At 43.7% G+C, this 22,307-nt stretch overlaps 1 long non-coding RNA gene across 1 annotated transcript in view; it reads left to right on the top strand.

Moving 5' to 3' along the window:
- The window catches only part of LOC148776357 (uncharacterized), a 78,148-nt gene that overhangs the window by 7,523 nt on the left and 48,318 nt on the right, over window positions 1–22,307 (top strand). The gene's annotated exons all lie outside the window — the stretch shown is intronic.

Here is a 22,307-nt window from a genome sequence, read left to right as displayed (position 1 = left end):
GAGATTTGTAAAAATATACATCTCACACTAATTTCTTCAGATCATGGCTACTTTTCATGAAAATGTTGCTTATATAAACATGCAATGGTGTTATTATTTTTAAATGAATCAATCAATAGCTTAAAATTTTCCCAGTTGAAGATTCTAAAATGGTTAAGTATCAATAGCTATAACCTACATAAGGTTTCCTAGTGGTAAAGAACCCACCTGCCAATGCAGAGATGTGAGTTCAGTCCCTGGGTCTGGAAGATCCCCTGGAGGAGGGCATGGCAACCCACTCCAGTATTCTTGCCTGGAGAATCCCATGAACAGAGGAGTCTGGTGGACTTTGGTCCGTAAGGTCGCACAAAGTTGGACACTACAAGTGACTTAGCACACACGGAACCCACATCAACAAAAACTCTTTGAGGTCTTCAGTAATTTTTAAAAGTGAAAAAGAGTCCTGAGATTTAAAAAAAATTTTATAAGTGCTCTTCTACAGGTTACAGTAATGTTCTCTGGGGTTCTCAGATCCATTAGAAATATACTGGGAAACTATCCAAAGTCACTGAAGAGCTTAGAGCCCAGGAAATGGGGAAGAGTTTCTTAGAAGCAAGGGTGAACTGTTTCTAGGATAGCACGTAAAAGCCTGATTCATGGGTGAATCAGGTTGCTGATTGAAAATAAAGGCAACATAAAAGTAGCAGTAACAGGCTGCCCTTCCCTTGCTGCTGCTGCTGCTGCTGCTGCTAAGTCGCTTCAGTCGTGTCTGACTCTGTGTGACCCCATAGACGGCAGCCCACCAGGCTCCCCCGTCCCTGGGATTCTCCAGGCAAGAACTTCCCTTAATTAGTCCTAAAACCTTTTCTACCTCTTTGTTTAAAAAGAGAATTGCAATTAAAAAAGCAGGTTTTAAATGAACAGAAACTTGGTTGGAATCTCAGCAGGGCCACTTCACTAGCTGTGTAATTTGAACAGATCTTAGTGTTTACCTTATCTGTAAAATGGGACAGTAGCATCAAAAGTTATCGGGTCTAAAGTGTGGCACTCCATTCTTACGTGCCCAACTCAGTGCCTTGCACATGGTAAGTGCTTAATAGATGTTAGCAACACACACACACATGCACATACAGAGAGAAAGGCCAGAATACGAAACATCTAGGAAAACAAGAGTTAATTTTGGAAATAAATGTGGCATGACTATAGCAAATGGTGGCCCTTCCTCATCTAGACAGAGATTTTTTCTAACTGTGAAGCTTCTGGACTCTCTGGTTTTGAGTTCTGAGACACGGGTCGGTGGGCTCCTTTATCCATCTGACCGTCACTGACAACCCCCTCCTCCCCAAACCCTCCCCAGAGACTATTGTAATGAGTAACTGAGCAAGTGACAATAAAAGAAAGTTTATAGAGAAAAGATGAGTGAACAAAAAGAGTTCACGAGTTTCCTGGACACAGCTCTTGCTTTCCCAAATCTGGTTTATGCTGGCAGTATACCAGCAGTCTCTTTTCTTTGCAGTCAGGGATTTTAATGACATTTTACAAAGTCTGAGAGTTCCCTTCTGTGCTCATTAGTAGATTTCCCAGGCCTCACCACTGAAGCTCAGCTGACTGAGAACTCAAGATCACAGAAGACTCTTTTCCCAGAATCATTGGCTGTTGCTGTATTCTTGGTTGGCTTGCTCTGGAGAAGCAAGCTCAGTCTCAGATCCTCCTGGCCCAGGAGAGTGGGGTGAAGGGGGATGCCCTGGAGGCAGAAAGGTGGGGTTCACTCTTCACCAGCTGTGTAACCCCTGATGAGTTGGTTTCTCTGAGCCTCAGACTTCTCATCCGTAAGACAACGAAAGCAGGGTCTTTTTATCTTTATTTTTCGCCCTGCTAGCTCAGAGCCCTTGCTTTTAAGGGGAAAGCCCCTTCTGGGAGCTAGGGCCTGTTTTAGCCTCTTTGGCTGAGAGGACCAGAGACCCAGCTTGAATTGCTGTATGCATGGGATTTGAATTCTGTCACTCTCCCTCTCTTTAAATGTCCTTCTAAACCTTTATTCCAAATTAATCTTTCTTTCCTGCATAAACATTTTAATAAATCTTTTTCTCCCAAATGAACATTAATCTTTTTTCCTGAATAAGTATAGAACACATGCAATGTTCTTTTGGCATTCTGCAAGAAGTGGTCTGTGTGGCCAAGAACCAATTTATTCAAGTACCAAATTTACTACAAAGAATTTTTTGGGGTCATATGTGAAATAGGAGCCCTTGAGAACTAACGATAAGCTTTCTGTTCTTCCAGGTGGGTTCGGCTAGTTTGTTTATTAGGATTAGGCTAATGGTTAAGTGCTGCTGCTGCTGCTGCTAAGTCACTTCAGTCGTGTCCGACTCTGTGCGACACCAAAGATGGCAGCCCACCAGGCTCCCCCGGCCCTGGATTCTCCAGGCAAGAACACTGGAGTGAGTTGCCATTGCCTTCTCCAGTGCATGAAAGTGAAAGTGAAGTCGCTCAGTCATGTCCGACTCTTAGCGACCCCATGGACCGCAGCCTACCAGGCTCCTCCATCCATTGGGTTTTCTAGGCAAAAGTACTGGGAGTGGGGTGCCATTGCCTTCTCCGATGGCTAAGCACAGACAATTCCAAATAGGGATCTGGGAATGCTCCTGGGTTAGGATGCAGGTCTGCAGTGACAGGGACGCGGGCTGCTCTTTCGGTGGCTCTGTCATGAGTGGCCTCCATTCTCAAGGTCACGTCATGGTGTAAGGCCATCCTTCCAGCTGTGACTTTGGCCCTCATGTCACATTCTTAGGGATCAGGAGGGAGGAGAGGGAAGGCCTATAAGGGTTCTTTCTAGAAATTGTATAAAGCAGCGGTCCCCAACCTTTTTGGCAACAGGGACTGGTTTCGTGGAAGACAGTTTTCCACAGATGGGTTGGGGGATGGTTTCAGAATGATTCAAGGGCATAACATTTATCATCCACTTTATTTCTATTATTATTACATCAGCTCCACCTCAGACCACTATAGGCATTAGATCCCGGAATCTGCGGACCCGTGGCATAAAGCACTTCACATTACACCCCATTGGCCAGGACTTAAGCACATGGCTCCATCTAGTAGAAGAGAATGTGGAAAATGCAGTTTTTATTCCAGGCAATCATGTGCAAGCTAAACATGGATTATATTACTCTAGGAGAAGAAGGCAAGGAGCAGCTTCTGCCACCTATAGTTTTCACGTTAATCTCATCATGCAGGGAGTGGTGCCATGGGCTAAACTTTGGTGAACTGTCAAGGGCCAGATAGCAAATATTTTAGGCTCTGCAGCCATACTGTTTCTGTTGCAATTACTCCGTTCTTCTACTGTAGTGAAAGTACACATAGACAAGATGTAAATGTGTGTGGTTGGATTTGGCATTAGTTTCTTTCACCCTGGGTTAAATAAGCAGTGATACTAATACTAAAAATAATATTTATTATCCATTTACTGTGTATGTGTTAGGCTCTGTGCTGAGCACCTAGAAGGCATTTTCTAAACTATTCCTGCAAAAACTCTATGAAACAGGTCTCTTCTTCATCATCATCAGTTTTATCTATGAGAAGACTGAGGCTCAGAGAAGTTACGTGATTTGCTCAAGGTCACACAGCTGCTAAGTGACAGATGGGCTTTGGTTGGGGTCGTTGACTTTGCGGCCCACTCTCCCCGGCTCCCCCCAGAAGGCTGGACCAAGAGGGTAACCAGAGTCAGGCAACCAGGGATTTGCACCAAGGCAGTAAATTTAGAGGGCACACAAGACTTAGATAATGAGTTTAAAAGCTTAGCACATCATTAGCAAGCGTAGTTAAAATGGGAAGAAGCTTTTACATAGAGACGGTTGGTAAGGAAACCTGTTGTGAGCCACATCACGGATTACATTGTTGGTTTAGGAGCTGCTTTAAGTGTTCTCCTGGGCATCCTAATTTCTTTGGATCAGGATAACTTGCTATATACACATTGCTGGGGCTCTTGGTGGGAGGGCCTACTTGCACAGAGGTGTGTGAGTTCGTTGGGAAGGCCAAATGCTACCGCGTGACAGCGAGGGGTATGTGGCCCTGTGGGGCTGTGCAGTTCACTTCTGCATCACTGTCTGAGGTGGTCCCAGGGTTAAGTGAGGGTGGAAAGAGACAGGGTCTCAGAGGCTAAGAAAAGCTTGGTTGAGTCGGAGAAATAAAACGGAAACTTCCTCCCATGTCACTGGAGGTCAGAGCCCAGGTGAGGTTTCTTTCAAATATTTCGGTGGGAGGAGAGGCAAAGGAGACAGTGGTCGCTTTGGGGGAAATGCTTGAACCCAGCCGAGAGCCTTTTTTCTCTAGAGGAAACAGCAAGTCACTTTCCAGCGTCTAGTGGCTTTGTGTGATGTGTAAACAGATTTCCCTGGAACGATGTTGTCTCCCGGGAGAGCTGCTCAGCTCAGCAAAGCCCGGGCCTCCTCTGCTGGAGCAATGCTCAGCTGCTTCAGGGCCAGAGCTCCTTTCCAGTTCCTTTATGACTCCTGGAAAGACACCCGAGTTCTCAAATCAGGGATAATTTATTAAGAAATCCTGTCATTTGTGACAACATGAATTGACCTTCAGGGCATTATGCTAAGTGAAAGAAGTCACACAGAAAAAGACAAATAACTATACGATCTCACTCATAGGTGGAATCTAAAAACTGAACTCAGAGTAATAGAGAACACACTGGAGGTTGCCAGAGACTGGGGTGTGGGCAGTGGGTGGGTGGGGGAAACGAGTGAAGAAAGTCAAAAGATACAAACTTCCAGTTATAAGATAAATAAGTCCTGGGGATGTGATGTACAGTGTGATGGCTATAGTTAATAATGTCATTGCTGTTTTAGTAGCTAAGTCGTGTCTGACTCTTTGCAACCCTGTGGACTGTAGCCCACCAGGTTCCTCTGTCCATGGGATTTCCCAGGCAAGAATCCTGGAGTGGGTTGCCATTTCCTCTTCCAGGGGATCTTCCTGATCCAGTGATCAAACCAGAGTCTCCTGCATTGGCAGGTGGATTCTTTACCACTGAGCCACAAGGGAAGCCCCCATAGTTAATCATATTGCATTGTATATTTGAAACTTGATAAGAGGGTAGATCTTAAAAGTTTTAACCACTAGAAAAAATGTATAACTATGTAAGGTGATGGTTGTTAACTAAACTTATTGTGGTGGTTAATTCACAGCTTATGATGTGTATTAAATCATTACTTTGTACACCATAAATTGATACAATGTTATATGCTGATTATATAGGGATTCCCTGGTGGCTCAGAGGTCAAAGCATCTGCCTGCAATGCGGGAGACTCGGGTTCGATCCCCAGGTTGGGAAGATCCCCTGGAGAAGGAAATGGCAACCCACTCCAGTACTCTTGCCTAGAAAATGCCATGGACAGAGGAACCTGGTGGGCTACAGTCCATGGGGTCACAAAGAGTCGGACACGACTGAGAGACTTCACTTCACTATATGCTGATTATATCTCAATAAAATTGGAAAAAATACAATAGAGAAAAAGATGTCTAAAAATGGGGAAGCTTATTATTGATGTAATATCAATACTCTGAACAATATATATATGATTTTCAGATTGCTTGTATATGCCTTATCTCATTTAATCTTCATAAAAACTCTAAAGGGAAGGGTTAAACAGAATAAAACTAACGCACATTGACCTTGGATGTTATTTGTGTGATTGCCTGGGTACTTTGACGTGAACTCAGTCTTCCTAGGAAGCAGGTATTATCATGGGCCCATTTTACAGAGGGTGAAGTGGAGTCAGAGGAGATAATTTCCTTGACAACTCTCAACACATATTCTATACTGCTGGAACTTGAATTCACTGCCCCTCTTACTATTTTTCAACTGTGGGGTCCTTCAGAGTGTATACAGTGTGTACTGTATGTCCTCTGAAGACAACAGATTTTACCCAAACACCAGAGGTACTAGTCAAAATAACAGAAAAGCAGTGGTAGCAGTCCTTGAAAGGAATAAACCAGTGGAAGAAAACCAAGGGCCTCATAAGAGGTACAAATCAGGCCTGGACATATGATGGGCATCTAATGTGGTAGAGGTTTAGTTGCTAAGTTGTGTTCACTTCTTGCGATCCCATGGACTGTAGGCTATCAGGCTCCTCTGTCCATGTGATTTCCCAGGCAAGAATACTGGAGTGGGTAGCCATTTCCTTCTCCAGGGGATCTCCCCAGCCCAGGGATTGAACCCGAGTCTCCTGCACTGCAGGCAGATTCTTTACCTACTAAGCCACCAAACTCTTCTTTATTAATATAGACCCATGGGGCTTCCCAGGTGGCACAGTTATAAAGAATCTGCCTGCCAATGCAAGAGACACGAGAGATGTGGGTTTGATCCCTGGGTCAGGAAGATCCCCTGGAGTCAGACACTGCAACCTGCTCCAGTAATCCTGCCTGGAAAATCCCCTGGACAGAGGAACCTGGCGGGCTATAGTCCATGGGGTCACAAAGGGTCAGCAAATTAACGTAGACCTGTACTCATGATGGAGCAATGAAACTAACCAGGGACATTTGTTGATTTATTCATTCACACCTCTGGCGACAACTGTTTAGAGCAAGCCTCTGTTGGGATGCTGGGAATAAGAATAAGAAGGCTGATATTCAGTCAGTGCATTGAGATCCATGTCCTTTCTGATGCATTGGAGACTATGCTCTACCTGTTTTAATTAACTTGAATAGTACCACTGAATACATAAACAATTTCTTGCCCTTGTGGAACTTATATTTTCATGAGAAGAGAGAGTCCATGGGGCAAAGAAAATCAACTAATAAAGAAGTCACACAGTAGAAAAAGCCATAAAGCAAATAAAACAGGGTGATGCCATGGGGGTGACACCTTTCCTGATTTTTGTCTTGTACTTAGATTACCGTATTAAGATATTTAACTTTTGATTGAATGAATGTCAATAGAGATGAAATGCAAACTTGGATTAAAAAGCAGCAGAAGCAACAACAGATGGATGGTGCAGTGGAGGCTACTTTAGGCATGGTGATTGGGAAAGGCATTTCTGAAAAACTGGGAGCAAGTGTCAGGAAGGAGCCAGGCTCTGAGAGAAGGACTGGGATGAGCCTGGTGTGTTTGGGGAATGAAAAAAAGCCCAGTGTGGCTAGAGAACTGGAGAAGGGAATGGCAACCCACTCCAGTATTCTTGCCTGGAGGATCACATGGACAGAGGAGCCTGGCAGGCGAGAGTCCACGGGGTCACACAAACTTGGACATGGCTGAGCAACTAACATGTGACTGGAGCACGGAGGTGAGGGGGAGGTGAGGGGGAGGCAAGGGTACACAGGAGGTTGGAGGGGGGACGTGGCTGATTCACATGGGGCTTTGAAAGGGTTTGAATTTCACTGTGAATTTCAAGGAAGCCATTGGAGGGTTTTAAACAGGGGAGTGACATGATTTGATTGATGTTGTTAAAAGTTCACGCTGGTTGCACTGTGGAGAGTGAATTCTGAGGGGCACTGGATACAGGACGCTTGCTGAGGAGTGTTTACAGTAATCTGGAGCTTAGTGACATGGAAGAAACTGGATTGCTTGGGCACCTATTTGGCATATGGAGTTGACAGATCGCTTCAACATGTTGGAAATGGAGAGGAATCATGTTTACCTCCTAGGTTTTTGGCCTGAGCAGAGGAAATGGAGAAGACTGGGAAAAAGCAGGTCTTACATGAAATTCTATTTTGGACAGGTTAAGACTGAGATGCCTGTTGGGCATTTAAGTCAATATATTTTTACATGCAAGGCCAATGGTATTCAAGGTGAAATATACACACGTTATTCAGGCACTAAGTCATGTCTGATTCTTTGGATTCCATGGGCTGCAGCATGCCAGGCTTCCCTGTTTCCCACTATCTCCCAGAATTTGCTCAAGTTCATGTCTGTTGAGCTGGTGATGCTGTACAACCATCTCATCCTCTGTTACCCTCTTCTCCTTTTGCTGTCAGTCTTTCCCAGCATCAGGGTTCTTTTCTAGTGAGTCAGCTCTTCCCATCAGGTGGCTAAAGTACTGGAGCTTCAGCATCAGTTCCTCCAATAAACATTCAGGGTTGATTTCCCCTAAGATTGACCGATTTGATCTCCTTGCTGTCCAAGGTCCAAGTCTCACATAGCATACAGAATACCATAGTCAGAAGATGAGGAAGGATTTCTTCAGGCTATTGTTCTGGAAGTGTGATAAGGACTGAACATCCAAGGTGATTACTGATATTGGGAGCTAAGACTTGTGCAGAAGAGGAGTAGGAGATGTAAAGGAGAAGGCAGGAGTCAGCCCACAGAAGGCCCTGGAAGCAGACAATGGGAAATCTCCAAGAGATTTGGAAGGAGAATGATGTGACCACATTGAATTTTTCAAAGATAACTCTGAAAGCATCAAGCGCGGAAGACAGGAGGGGAGTGAGACTGGATTCAGGGTGAACAATGAAGATTTATTTGCAGTAGTCCAGGTGACAGATAATGAAACCTGAAACTCAGCCAGCGACTCCCTGGAAGAAGAGAAGGAGGCAGATTCAAAAGATTTTCAAAAGGTAGATTCGACTATACTTGGGGAATTTTTGACTGTGAGAGTAAGGGGTCCTCACTGAGTCAGTTGCATAACCTGGAGGCCTGGGTAGATGTCAGAGCCATTAAACAAGAGCCAGACAGCCCCCTTGACAGTGGGGTAGATCTGATCTGATTCTTTGTTTCCAGGGCCAACCTCAGGGTCCCTTTTCAGTCTGAGGAGCTGATTTGCTTTGGCTTTTCCATGATACGCTTCCTTACTCAAGGAAGCCTTGTTGAATGGATTACAGAGAGGCAAAGGCAGAATCTGGGGGAACGTCAACATTTTAGTGAAAGTAAAAGTTGCTCAGTTGTGTCTGACTCTTTGCGATCCCATGAACTATTCAGTCCATGGAATTCTCCAGGCCAGAATACTGGAGTGGGTAGCCATTCCCTTCTCCAGGGGGTCTTCCCAACCCAGGGATCAAACCCAGGTCTACCGCCTTGCAGGTGATTCTTTACCAGGTGAGCCCCCAGGGAACAGTTTAGAGGTAGACATTAGGACCCTTGGTAGGTGGCAGGAAAACAAGAAATCAGAAGATCCAGAAAACCAGCAGAGTAGAAAGTGAAGGAATGGGGACTTCCCTGGTGGTCTAGTGGTTAAGAATCTGCCTTGCACTTAAGAGGACTCAGCTTCGATCCCTGGTTGGGGAATTAAGATCCCATGTGCCGCAGAGCAACTAAGTCTGCACCCAGCAACTACTGGGCCCTCGCCACAACTAGAGAGTCCATACACTGCAACGGAAGATCTCATGTGATGCAACAAAGATCCCATGTGCTGCAACTGAGACTTGATGCAGCCAAACAAATAAATGTTAAAAAAAAAAAAAAGAAAGTGAAGGAATGGTCAAAGGCAGTACTGGATGTCAAGGTAAGGCCAAAGGAGATGAGGCCTTACAAGTGTCCACTGGATCAGGGCTTTGGCAGTAGCATCAGCCAGAGGTGGTGGTGAAGGTGTGAATGTCAGGTGGTGGTGGGTAGACAGACAAACACTTAGGAAAGGGTTGATCACAGTGGGTGGAGGCAGGCTTCCCTGGAGACTCGGTGGTAAAGAATTTGCCTGCAGTGCAGGAGACTTGGGTTCGATCCCTGGGTTGGGAAGATCCACTGGAGAAGGGAATGGTAACCCACTCCAGCATTCTTGCCTGGAGAATCCCATGGACCGAGGAGCCTGGTGGGCTACAGTTCATGGGGTCACAGAGTCAGACGTGATGGGTGCACACAATGGAGTGGGGGAAATCTAGGCGGACTAGGGGGTAACCAGACACATTGTGATGCTGCTGAAATGAAAAAAGAAAAAGAGTGGCGGGACAAATACTTAGGATGGGGCTAGGGAGTGGAAAATACCCAGCTGAAAATCTGCGGGCAGTGCGGACAGAGGATTGAGAGGTTTCTCCCCCAAGTTGCTGTTTTCTCTGTGAATTGCGAACAGGCAGATGATGTCTTGAAGCTGAGGGCAGCGACGTGGAAGAGGAAGATCAGGGGCCAATTTGAGAGACAGGCAGTTTGAAAAAGTCAGCTTTGAGAAAACAGAAGACTATACCATTCATTTCAATCTTATCCTGACCCTTAGAATTGTCCTTCAAGGAAAAACCTCTATGCCCAAGAGACTCAGTTGGAACTCGAGTTAACCGAGTCGTGAACTCTTCTACCCCGGGTCATGGAATAAGTATCTGTCAGAACTCAGAATTGATCCTGTGAGGGTAGCCTTGGCCCTGGCCGTTTAGCCGGTTCCATCAGACTTCAGTTTCATTGAGTATTCTAGGTCAGGCCAGTTGGCTGTTCACAGTTTGCCGAGTTGATTTGCTTTTGTGCTTTCATTAGACACAAAAGAGCTTGAATTTGGGACCTTTGAGCCATTGCTGACACCGGTAGAGGCTGGGGAGGCCTGTTAGGAATTCTAAGTGTGGCTCTTCAGAAAGAGATGTTAAACTCGTGTTTCTCCTGATAGATGTTGGTCGCCGTCCAGAGGAAAGTTAAAAGTTCCCATTGCTTTTTCCAGAAAGAATAATGGGGAGCCCTTGTGCTCAAGCCAACAATCCCTCTTCTCAATAAAACAAATAGGTTCTAATGTTGGCAGCCTTCTGAGCTGTTGTGAGGATATAAAGGCTGCTCTGTCTTTCTCTGTGGTAAATATACGGCAGGCGTTTAACTCATTACTAGATAAATCACACTGCAATGGCTCAGAAGAGGCATTGGTACCAGTTTTTGATTCTGTCCTTTCTTACTTTATGTTCTTTTTCTCCGCTTTATCTAGGTAGAACTGACAAATAAAATTGAAATGTATTTAAAGTGATGATTTGATAAATTTCTCTTTTCTTGACTAATTTGGTTCCTGAAAGAGACACAGATAAACTTAGTTAATAAAGGCAATTTAAATGAGCTGATTAATTTGATTAATAATTTGTTTATAGAAATGCTGTGGTGAGATTCTTAGTGTTCACCTGAGGGTTGGGGGGCTGCTGTGCATTTCCCGGCTCACACGGACCACATGGCCTCATGGACTAACTGACCAACAGGGAGATGGACAGACGTGGTCTCAGCCATTACTAGGCCTGGCACTTAAAACCACCCCACAGGAGTCTCTCGGTCTTTTCCCACTTCTATGATGACCAAGGAGGCCATGTGTTCTGGTTGGCATGCATTGAAGATGGAAGAGGGCCACCCAATCCATATCAGGCATTATGTGATCAAGAAATAAACTTCTGTTGTGTTAAGGCATTGAGTTTTCTGGGTTTTCCTATTATTGTAGCAATGCCTAACCTCACTAATACACAAATTAATTGATAGCACTTTATCAGGAAATACAAGATCTTCTACAAGTCCTTAGAGATCACAGGTCTTGAAATGAGACAGCAGGGTTTTCCCATCTCAGAGCTGTCTGCAAAGCTCTGTCTTAACTTTAAGATCATAGTCTACATAGCTGTAGAAATTTCCAGAGGGCTTTACATTGAGTTCTTATTGTGGACCATAAGCTGCAACAATAGGCTTCTGACAGGAAACGAAGGTTGTTTTCCTTTAAGGTGACAACGTAGTGGCAGTCAAAGAATGACTATTTCTGTGTAATTTACTCGTGTGCTGGAATCTCCCTAAGCCACACTAACCCATGAGTAAGCTGTAGCTGGGATCAGAGTAACCTCCCATGTTTCACTGTCTCTTTTGGCTGCCCTCTGTTATACAGCCTGTGAAAATCTCTGCAAGTGTTCCTTGGGGGGTGGGGAGGGGGTCCCTAGAGGATAGCTCCCACTGAACAAGTTGAGTTATCTCTAGCTATCAATGGCATGTTCCATCTTCTCTTTTGTGCCAGGCTCCTCCATCAGGTATAACCCTCTCTGCCAGGTGTTCTTTCCTGCTTACCGTGGATGGTGCCAGTGCTACATACATCTGAGGGACCGTCTGTACTTGGGCATCATTTCTGTTATTGGGAGGCATAGGCAGTAGATAATTCTTATGAAGACACAATGCTGGATAGTCAGAGTCACCTTCCCCTTCAATCACCAAGTCAAGTTCGTCTGATTTGCTTAACCCCTAGAGTAAATATTACACAGGAGACTTCTATTGGGTCCACCTCACCAGTTTTCCATAGACTCTATCAGTACTTACAGGGCTATGATGAGTTTCCCACTACACCTATAATTGTTGTTGTTTTTTAGTCACTAAGTCATGTCCAACTGTTTGTGACCCCATGCACTATAGCCCACTGGGCTCCTCTGTCCATGGAATTCTCCAGGCAAGAATACTGGAGTAGGTAGCCATTCCCTTCTCCAGGGGATCTTCTGGACCCGGGGATTGAACTCAGGTCTCCTATATTGCAGGCAGATTTTTTTTACCATCTGAGCCACCAGGGAATGCCTCATCTAAATCTGATTCCTGGAACCACAGCTAACAACAAGTTGGCCTGAGAAGGCTGGCTGGCTTGGGATCATTCCTGTTGTTGTCATCTTACTCAAAAACCTTGGTACAACAGTCAGTAAGTACACTTTGCAGGGATTAATAAACAAGCTAGTGCTTTGGGAAACCCACTGATCCCTAAGAATCCCACTCAGTGGAGTTTTCGTACATGTCCAGCGAAGATGCAGAGTCTTACTTGACCTCTTTCTTTGTCAGCAACGGATGCATTTTAGAGGTCCTCCTACATGCAAAGCATTCTATAAAACTCCTTGCATATATTATCTCATTATCTTTATGACAAGCATATGGACTAAATGTTGTTTCTCCATTTGCCAGAAATGGAAATTGAAGTTCAGAGAATCCAAGTAAATTGCCCGAGGTCATAGAGGGTAACCCTGAGATTAAAATGCAAGCCTGCCTCTGTCCAAAGCTTATGTCTTCTTCTTTTTAAAAAAAAAAAGCCATAGTGAGCTATTGTGGAGGCAAGTTTCTAATCATCCAGTACTATTTATCTAGCCTATGCAACAACTCTGGGGCTCACTATAAAAGTCCAGAATAGGTTTGAGCCCCTTTAGCTCTGGTAACTTCCATGGTCCCTACCTCTCATTTTTCCTGATTTTGGACAGCAGAAGTAGAAGTGTGGATTAAAAACAAACAAACAAACAAACAAACAAACTAGATTGAGTATACTGGATACATCTCCCAAGAACAAACAGTAATTCTCAGTATCATCCGTATTAAGAGAGATATTTTTCCCAACTTGAAACATACTTTCATGTGTTTCCCTCATCCACATTGTAATATGTAAAATAATTTAAAGCAATTCACTCATTTAATTAATGAGTAGTGTCATTAGCTTCTATTTTCATGTGCCTGCTTTCAAACTTTCTTACTTTTTTTCACTCTTCACCTTCCCCTGCTCCATTCAGAAAATAAGAATTTGGACTGAAAAAGACCGTCATTTGGTCCTTAGCTATTCTAAGATGCAGTCAGGGGACTTCCCTAGCTGTCTAGTGGTTAAGACTCCACATTTCCAGTGCAAGGAGTGCGGGTTCAATCCCTGGTTGGGGAACTAAGTTCCCCGCAAAATAAGTAAATAAAATGAAACTTTTAAAAAGACCTAGTCAAACTTTGAAATTATTACCTAAAAAATTACTAAGTAATAGATGCATCAGTTCAGTTCAGTCGCTCAGTCGTGTCTGACTCTCCTCGACCCCATGAATCACAGCACGCCAGGCCTCCCTGTCCATCACCAACTCCTGGAGTACACTCAAACTCACGTCCACAGAGTCGGTGATGCCATCCAGCTATCTCATTCTCCGTCGTCCCCTTCTCCTCCCACCCCCAACCTTTTCCAGCATCAGAGTCTTTTCCAGTGAGTCAACTCGTCGCATGAGGTGGCCAAAGTACTGCAGTTTCAGCTTTAGCATCAGTCCCTCCAATGAACATCCAGGATTGATCTCCTTTAGAATGGACTGGTTGGATCTCCTTGCAGTACAAGGGACTCTCAAGAGTCTTCTAGAATTACAAAATGCAAACAGCATAGAGGAGATAAAAATAAGCCTATTCCACCCCAATTTGAAGTCTAAGACTGAAAGATAACTATTTTTATTTATCAATGTCTAAATTATTTTGGGAACTACTAGAAATATGCTTAAGGCTTCCCCAGTGGCTCAAGAACCCGCCTTCAATGCAGGAGACTCAAGTCTGACCCCTGGGTCAGGAAGATCCCCTCTGAGAAGGAAATGGCAACCCACTCCAGTATTCTTGCCTGGGAAATTCCATGAACAGAGGAGCCTGGAGGGCTACAGTCCATGGGGGTCGCAAAAGAGTTGGACATGACTTAATGACCAAACAACAACAAGAAATATGCTTATACCTCTTTTTCTTAATTTCTCAACTTTGATTAGTATCTAAGAAAGAGGAAGGATTTTTCATACTTATGACTATTAATTCCCATGTGCCCTCCTCCTGACAATTGTGCTGTATTTTCTGAGGAGGGAGGAGAGAAAGCTGATCTCTGCCCATCTGTCTCATTGGCAGTCCTTTCAACAGTTACCCTGATGTCTGCCCCCTGGTTCACTCCTGTTCTGGGCTGGTTGACTCAGAGTTTGGCATTTCTTGAAACTTGTGTCAATCCAGGGTCTCATCAGGAAAACAGGACTTGTGCCAGATAGTTCAATAGAAAGAATTTAATTAGTGGGATTAATTATAAAGGCTTTGGAAGAGCTGACAGAGCAAAAAGGAGGATGAAGCAGCTCAGAATTAGGAAGCAGACACGGGCTGGGGGATGAGAGTTCATTCCCCTCACTGGGCCCTGGAACTCCAGTGTAGGTCACAGAGCTGGAGTCAGGTCTCCAGGTAGGAACTGGGATCATGGAGTAGATGGAACTACTGATGGAGGCTTTGCTCAAAGCCAAGAAAGAAGGGGAAGAAACACCCAAATTTCTTCCCTCCTCCCATTGCCCATCCCTCACCAATGCCTCCCATCGGTTGAAACTGGCCGGAAACCAGTTTGTCAAGGGAGTCTGGAAAATGTAGATTGGAGGGGTCAATAACCAGAGAGACAGAAAGAGTAGGAAGAGAATCTGAGAGCAAACACGTAGATGAGGTATAATGGGTTGAATTGAACCCTACCGCTAACCCTGAAAAGACATGTTGAAGTTCTAAGCCCCAGTACCGCAGAATGGGAACTTATTTGGAAATAGGATCATTGATGATGTGATTAGTTAGGTTAAGATATGGTCATACTGGAGTAGGGTGGGCCTTTCATCTAATATGACTGATGTACTTATAAGAAGATGAATGACACAGAGATGCAGAGGGAAAGTCCCATGGTACAGCAGAGGCAGAGACCAGAGTGATGCATCTAGAAGGCAGACAACACCAGGGCCACTGGTTGTCACAGAAGCTAGGGTACAGGCATGGCATGGATTCTCCCGCACAACCCTCCAAAGGAACCACCCCTGCCAACATCTAGATTTCGGACTTGGCAATTCCAGACGTGTGAGAGAATAATTTTGTTTTGATCTAAGTATCTAACTTTGGGATACTTTGTTACAGATAGGCACAGGGTTCTTCTGAGAAGAGTGCTCACACTTCTTCCATGTGTATTCTGGGCTACAGCTTCCTCAGCAATGACTTTATATCAGTACAATCTCATGTACTTCTTGGTTTTCAAAAATATGTCAAAATACCTGGTCCATCGTACTCAGGACTCTTATGGCTTTATGATACTCTGTCATTTCAATGGAATTCCATGAATGAGAGCAAGTCTGCTATCCTAAAGCAGAGCACTCCACCCAACATGGGCCAGGTTCAACGTTTAGGGCATCGTCACTTCCTCCTATCCAGGGATGAGGTCTTCTAATTACACATACAGTGAATACACGGTGTATCAAATATAAAACAAGGTTTTACATAAAAGAAATCACTATACCCCATTTACCCTGCAGGAGGGCATGGCAACCCACTCTAGTACTCTTGCCTGGAGAATAATTCCATGGACTGAGGAGCCTGGGGCAGGCTACAGTCCATAGGGTCATAAAGAACCTGGCAAGACTGAAGTGGCTGAGCACACTTGCACATACCCCATTTTGGAGCTTCCCCGGTGGCTCAGTGGTAAAGAATCTGCCTGCAATGTAGGAGGCATGGGTTCAAATCCTGGGTTGGGAAGATCCCCTGGAGAAGAAAATGGTAAAATCCATGTATTTTTGCCTGTAAAATCCCATGAACAGAGCAGCCTGCCAGGCTACAGTCCATGGGGTCACAAAGAGTCGGACGTGACTTCGTGACTGAACAACAACAATACTCCATTTATAGAAGATGGAAGCTTTGAATTTTAGATCACTGGTAGATATAACTTGTCAAAATAATTAGGATGCTGGAACTTAGTTATGAAAATATCTATCTTATCTAGAAAAAGAACTGCTATGCCTTTCCTTAATGTTTAGGTGATTAATTTATGGTTAGTGTTTTTGAGAACAATGTTATTTAATGTCTCTGATGAAAAAAACAGTTTGGATAATATGTTCTGCTCCTCTGGCTAAATCAAATTCTATGCTTCTAAAATTTCTCAAAGTCCTTAAAAAGCAAAGAGCAATAACAATATGTACAAACTCCATGTGGTACCAACAGCCTGAGACATGACTGACCACTGGCTCTGAGAAAAATTACTAGTTATATGCCTACAGACCCCTCAGGTTTAAAGGGACCATGGAACCACACAGCTTCTAGAACTCCCGTATGTTCTTAACATGAGCACTGAATAAGCTGTTTAGTAATTGCTTAGGGTATTCTTGTCTGATAGGAAAAAAGTAAAAACAGCCTTGTGACACATGATATTCCCTAAAAATGACTAATACTAAAGATTTAGAAAATATAAAACCATTATTTTGAAAGACGTTCTTACACGGATTCATGGTATTAAAGGGCATGATTTTTAAGATCTAAAAGATAAGAAAAAAAGCTATCCGGATCCAACCTTTTAGCTGCTTTAAATTATTTTTCTCCACCTCCATGGTAGTAAAGTGATTTCCAGTGGAAACACTCCTTAAGAACCTACATCTTACTTTTTTTTTTTGAGTATGGGGGAAAGAGAAAGGGGTGACCTGGTCTTAGGAATCCTCTTAACAAGGATTACTTTTATATTGCAACCCCAGAGGGTTCTGCACATACTTGCTCATTTTTTCTGGCTTCACACATCAATGGATTGAGTTTGGTGATAGAAAAAACAAAAAACAAACAAACAAAAAGACCCGCTACTGTTTTTAAGGGTTAAGTTGGCTAAATTTGTTGACTTCCCTGGAAAGTTGTGATCTTTATGACACTGTGTGTTCCATAGGAATGGGAATTATTGTCTGGCTTCCACAGTGTATATGTGACGCCAAGGTCATGTTCTAGTTCCTGGAAGAGCTGAGACTCAGTTCCCAACAGTATGATCCTAATGTTCTCACAGCTATCTCACAGCTCATGGTACCTGCCAGAACACAGTAATTCAGCTTCCTGGAGAAGTAATATCCCTCCAGGCAGAGTTCCAGGTTCTCCCCACTTCCCAGTGTAAATGTCAGGGGCAGTCACCTGGGCACTAGTGTATGGAGTCCTGAGACTTTGAATTCAGATTCTCCCTAACTGATACTGTTTCTCCTGAGCCTAGAGCTCCAGACTCAGTTTCCCTACGGTACTTTTTCATAACCTTCCATGACAAGATGCTCAAGGTGTCTCACCTTTTGCTCCAAAGCTTCCTTAATCATTTGCTCAATAAAAATGTGCAGAATGCTTACCTTGTGTGGTGCCCTTCGCTAAAGCACAGCACGAATGACCAACAAATACATGACATGGGTCCTATGCAGGCACTTGACTGGCTGATCCATAACCCATTCTCAATCCCTTTTCCCTTGTCTGCCTCCACTTCAAATACTGGAAAAACTAAATATTTGCTTCCTCTGCCTCTTTTGCAGCTGACAGTGGCCATGTGTGACACAGTTTGATTGAGATAAGAGTTGTAACAGGGCCAGCATCTTTGCTCTTCCTTCCAAGTCAGAGCTATAGCTAACTCATTATTTTTAATGTTTGCATGACATTTCATAGTGTGTATGTACTATACTCATCCAACCATTCCCCAAGTGAATGATAGTTGTTATTTCTTATTTTTCCCGATACAACAATGCTGCAATAAACATTTCTTTTCATGTATTCTATGTATTGGTGCTTTTATTTCATTTAGGTTAGAGTCCCAAATGCTATATTACTTGGTAAAAATATATATGTATTTAAATTTCAAAAGATATTGACAGTTTTTAAAAAAATAAAGAGGTCCCAATTCTCAGTAGCTATATATAAATGTGCTTATTTCACTGCATCTGTATCAGCACTGGGGTTATTTCTGCTTTCAAATTTTGCCAATTTGATGAATGAAAATAGATAATAATGTTGCTTTAATTTTAATGTCCCTGAATCCTAATGAAACTGTTCATCATAGATTTATTAGCCATTATACCCTCATCTGTGAATTTCCTGTTTATGTCCTTTGCCCATTTTTCTAAAGGCTTGTTTGGTCTTTTATTTGTCAACTTATAGACACTTTTCTGCATGTTAGAGATATAATCCTATGCCTACCATACGTATAGCAAATATTTTTTTCAGTCTACTATATGTCCCTGGTGGCTCAGAGGTTAAAGCGTCTGCCTCCAATGAGGAAGACCCGGGTTCGATCCCTGGGTCGGGAAGATCCCCTGGAGAAGGAAACGGTAACCCACTCCAGTATTCTTGCCTGGAGAATCCCATGGACGGAGAAGCCTGGTAGGCTACAGTCCACGGGGTCGCAAAGAGTCAGACACGACTGAGCGACGGAATGGATATGTCTTTTGAATGGAAAAAGACAAACAGTTTTTAAAAAGTTTATATAAGCAAATATGTCTTTCTTTTCCTTTATGACTTTCTTGTTTAGGAAATTCTGCCCACTTCAAGGAGTTTGTTTTCTGAACTTGGTTCAACATTTTAGTAGCATATTCTTTGGGGGCCTGTAATGTGAGACATACCAGTCTTTAAGAGAATGAGAGTTGCAAAGGCATATTTGTAGAAAAACAAGCCAGTCTATGGGTAAGGGAGGCTTCCCTGGTGGCTCAGTGGCAAAGAACCTGCCGGCCAGTACAGGAGACGTTAAGAGACACAGGTTTGATTTCTGGGTCAGTAAGAGCCCCTGGAGGAGGGCATGGCAACCCACTCCAGTATTCTTGCCTGGAGAATCCCAAAGACAGGGGAGCCTGGCAGGCTACAGTCGCAGAGTCAGACACGACTGAAGAGACTTAGCATACAGCACTAACAACTAACAACAAAACATATAAAACATTTAGCAGAGGGTTCAGCACACAACAAGTGATAACCATTGTTATTACTGTTATTGGTGAAGAAAAAAAGTAGGAGAGACTTTCAGAAAAATAACCTGGGGTTAGATGGATTAGACATTAATCTATAAGGATTGGAAAACAAAGGAGAATTTGGCAGCAGAAGAGTAATATGGAAGAGGTGGTGTTTAATGAAAATTGACCTCTCTTTCAGACCCCTCAATGGCTTAGATTGTAAAGAATCTGCCTGCAATGAGGGAGACCTAGGTTCGATCCCTGGGTCAGGAAGATCCCCTGGAGAAGGGATTGGCAGCCCACTCCAGTATTCTTGCTTGGAGAATTCCATGGACAGAGGAGCCTGGCGGGCTACAGTCCATAGGGTCACAAAGAGTCAGACATGACTGAGTGACTACACTTTGTTTAACTTTTCGGGACCCGTGATTCCCTAAATGCCATATTTATATTTATGTATTTTTATCTCAATATCTTATGTCTTAAACCCAATCAAACTTAAAAAGTCATTGTGACATAGTCAGATTGTGATTATTCTATCAATCCACATCTGACTTCAGGTGGAAATTTTTGTCTCATAAGGTGGCTCAGAGGTTAAAGCGTCTGCCTCCAAAGCGGGAGACCCGGGTTCGATCCCTGGGTCGGGAAGATCCCCTGGAGAAGGAAATGGTAACCCACTCCAGTATTCTTGCCTGGAGAATCCCATGGACGGAGAAGCCTGGTAGGCTACAGTCCATGGGGTCGCAAAGAGTCGGACACGACTGAGTGACTGAACAGAACAGAACAGAATTAAAAGCATATTTAGTCTAAAAACAGAAAAAAACCTACAATTTGAATTTTTTGGCTACACCACAAAGCTTGTGGGGTCTTAGTTTCTGTTCAGGGATTGAACCTGGACCCCCATCAATGGAAGCACAGAGTCCTAACCACTGGACCAGCAGGGAATTCCCAACAACTTGAATTTTCTGTATCCTCATTTGTAGGGAGTTTGGTGTTGTTATTCAGCTAAGAACAGTTGAGGGTCATCTCACTGGTTCTTACAGCATACCTACAGGCAAATAGGATTCCACTTTCAGAGAGATGTGTCCACCTTCCACAACTATTATGGACCGAATGCTTGTGTCCCCTCCAAATTAATATGCTGAAGTTCTAACCCCAGCATGACTGTATTTGGAGATAGGGCCTTTGTGGAAGTAATTAAAGTTAAATGAGGCCGTAGGGTGAGGTCCTGAGCCTATAGGATTTGTGTCCTTACAAGAAGAGACATTAGAGAGCTTGCCTCTTTCTCAGTGCTCACACAGAAGAAAGGCTACATGAACACACAGTGAGATCATGGCTGCCTGTTAGCTGAGAAGAGAGGCCTTAATACGAAATCAAACTAGCCGGCAACTTGATCTTTGACTTCTAGCTTCCGAAACTGCGATAAAGTAAATGTTTGTTGTTTACGGCCCCAGTCTGTGATAATAATTTTTTATGATAGCCTGAGCAGATTAATGCAACATCCAGCATCAAACTCTCCTTCTATATATGGATGCTAAGGGTTCTTTCAATTGAAGTAAAGATTATTTTTTAAGAATGCAGTTTCCAAATTCCTACCAAATCAAGGTTGCTTTGTCTTCAAGGAAAGAATGTCTGGAGCCCAAATTCTGGGGGAGGATAAAGAAACAGCCTCCTCCCCACCCTCCTGACTCAGCAGAATGTTGCCCTCCTTCATGAAGCAATGGGAGAACTTGGACCATTGGCTTCTGCCACATGATCAAGTAAACCAAATACTTGGAAGAGTTATAAAATACAGGGAAAAAAAAAAGCAACCACATCTTGACTTTAACCCAGCCTCATGAATTCCCAGTTATGGTTTCTTTCATAGGGAGATGACATGGCTTGACTCATAAGCTGCTCTTCCTACCTGATGATCTCCCTGTTTCGGAAAATCCAGAGAGACTGTATAGGCAAATGGACAATGGCCAGAGCCTATATAAAAAGATCTACAACATGCTCAGGAAACCAAGCCCTTTATCTACAATAAACAATCCAGGCAGGCAGCCTGCTGTAAGTCAGATTTGTGGATTGCTATCTCTAGTAACAATCCAGAAAGCTAAAGAATAACTTCTATGACAATTGGCCCTGAGTCACCAGGACTTGATTAATAGCTTCCAACTTCTGTAATTTTTGTTGTTGCTTCAAACTTAGGATCAGCCAGGGAAAGCTAAACCCCACTTTTAGTTAGCTCACCCCCAGCTTTCCTGGTCAATAGCCTCCAATGAGGGCATATCTGAAGCCCTCTCCTTTTCCACTAAAAAATTCCCACTACTCTGCCTGCCTTTGTGTGCGCATTAGTTGCTCAGTCATGTCTGACTCTTTGCAACCCCATGAACTGTAACCTGCCAGACTCATTTGTCCGTGGGATTCTCCAGGCAAGAATACTGGAGTGGGTTGCCATTTCCTTCTCCAGGAGATCTTCCCGACTCAGGGATCAAAACCAAGTCTCCTGCATTGCAGGCAGATTCTTTACCGTCTGAGCCGCTAAGGAAGTTTCTCTGAGCCACTGCCTTTGAGTCTGTTGAAACGTAAATGACTTTGGCTGACTGCCTTGTTACAGCAGCTCTGCATACATAGTTTTTGCCTGTTCTCCCTTGGTTGATCTTCTTTTATTTCTCCACTATCTTTTTGTATATTCCTTAGAAGACTTGAGAAATTCTTTTCTTCCCTAATTGTGCCCAGAAAGATTTTCTGTCATATTTGGGATAGAGATAGGGTTCCCTTCCCCCTTCAAGATTGTAAATTGTGGGTGTGATCCCTGGGTTGGGAAGATTCCCTGGAGAAGGGACTGGCAACCCACTCCAGTATTCTTGCCTGGAGAATCTCATAGACAGAGGAGCTTGGAAGGCTACAGTCCATGGGGTCACAAAGAGTTGGACGCGAGTGAGCAACTAACACACGCGCCCACATGATATAGTATAAAAAATTCATGCAAGATATTTGGTAAGATATAAACCAATGCTTAGCAT

This window comes from Moschus berezovskii, chromosome 10, assembly GCF_049115385.1.
Source record: "Moschus berezovskii isolate FMDL1 chromosome 10, NW_MosBer_1.0, whole genome shotgun sequence".
In the NCBI taxonomy this organism is placed as follows: Eukaryota; Metazoa; Chordata; class Mammalia; order Artiodactyla; family Moschidae; genus Moschus; species Moschus berezovskii.
This window is presented reverse-complemented; position numbering and strand designations above follow the sequence as displayed.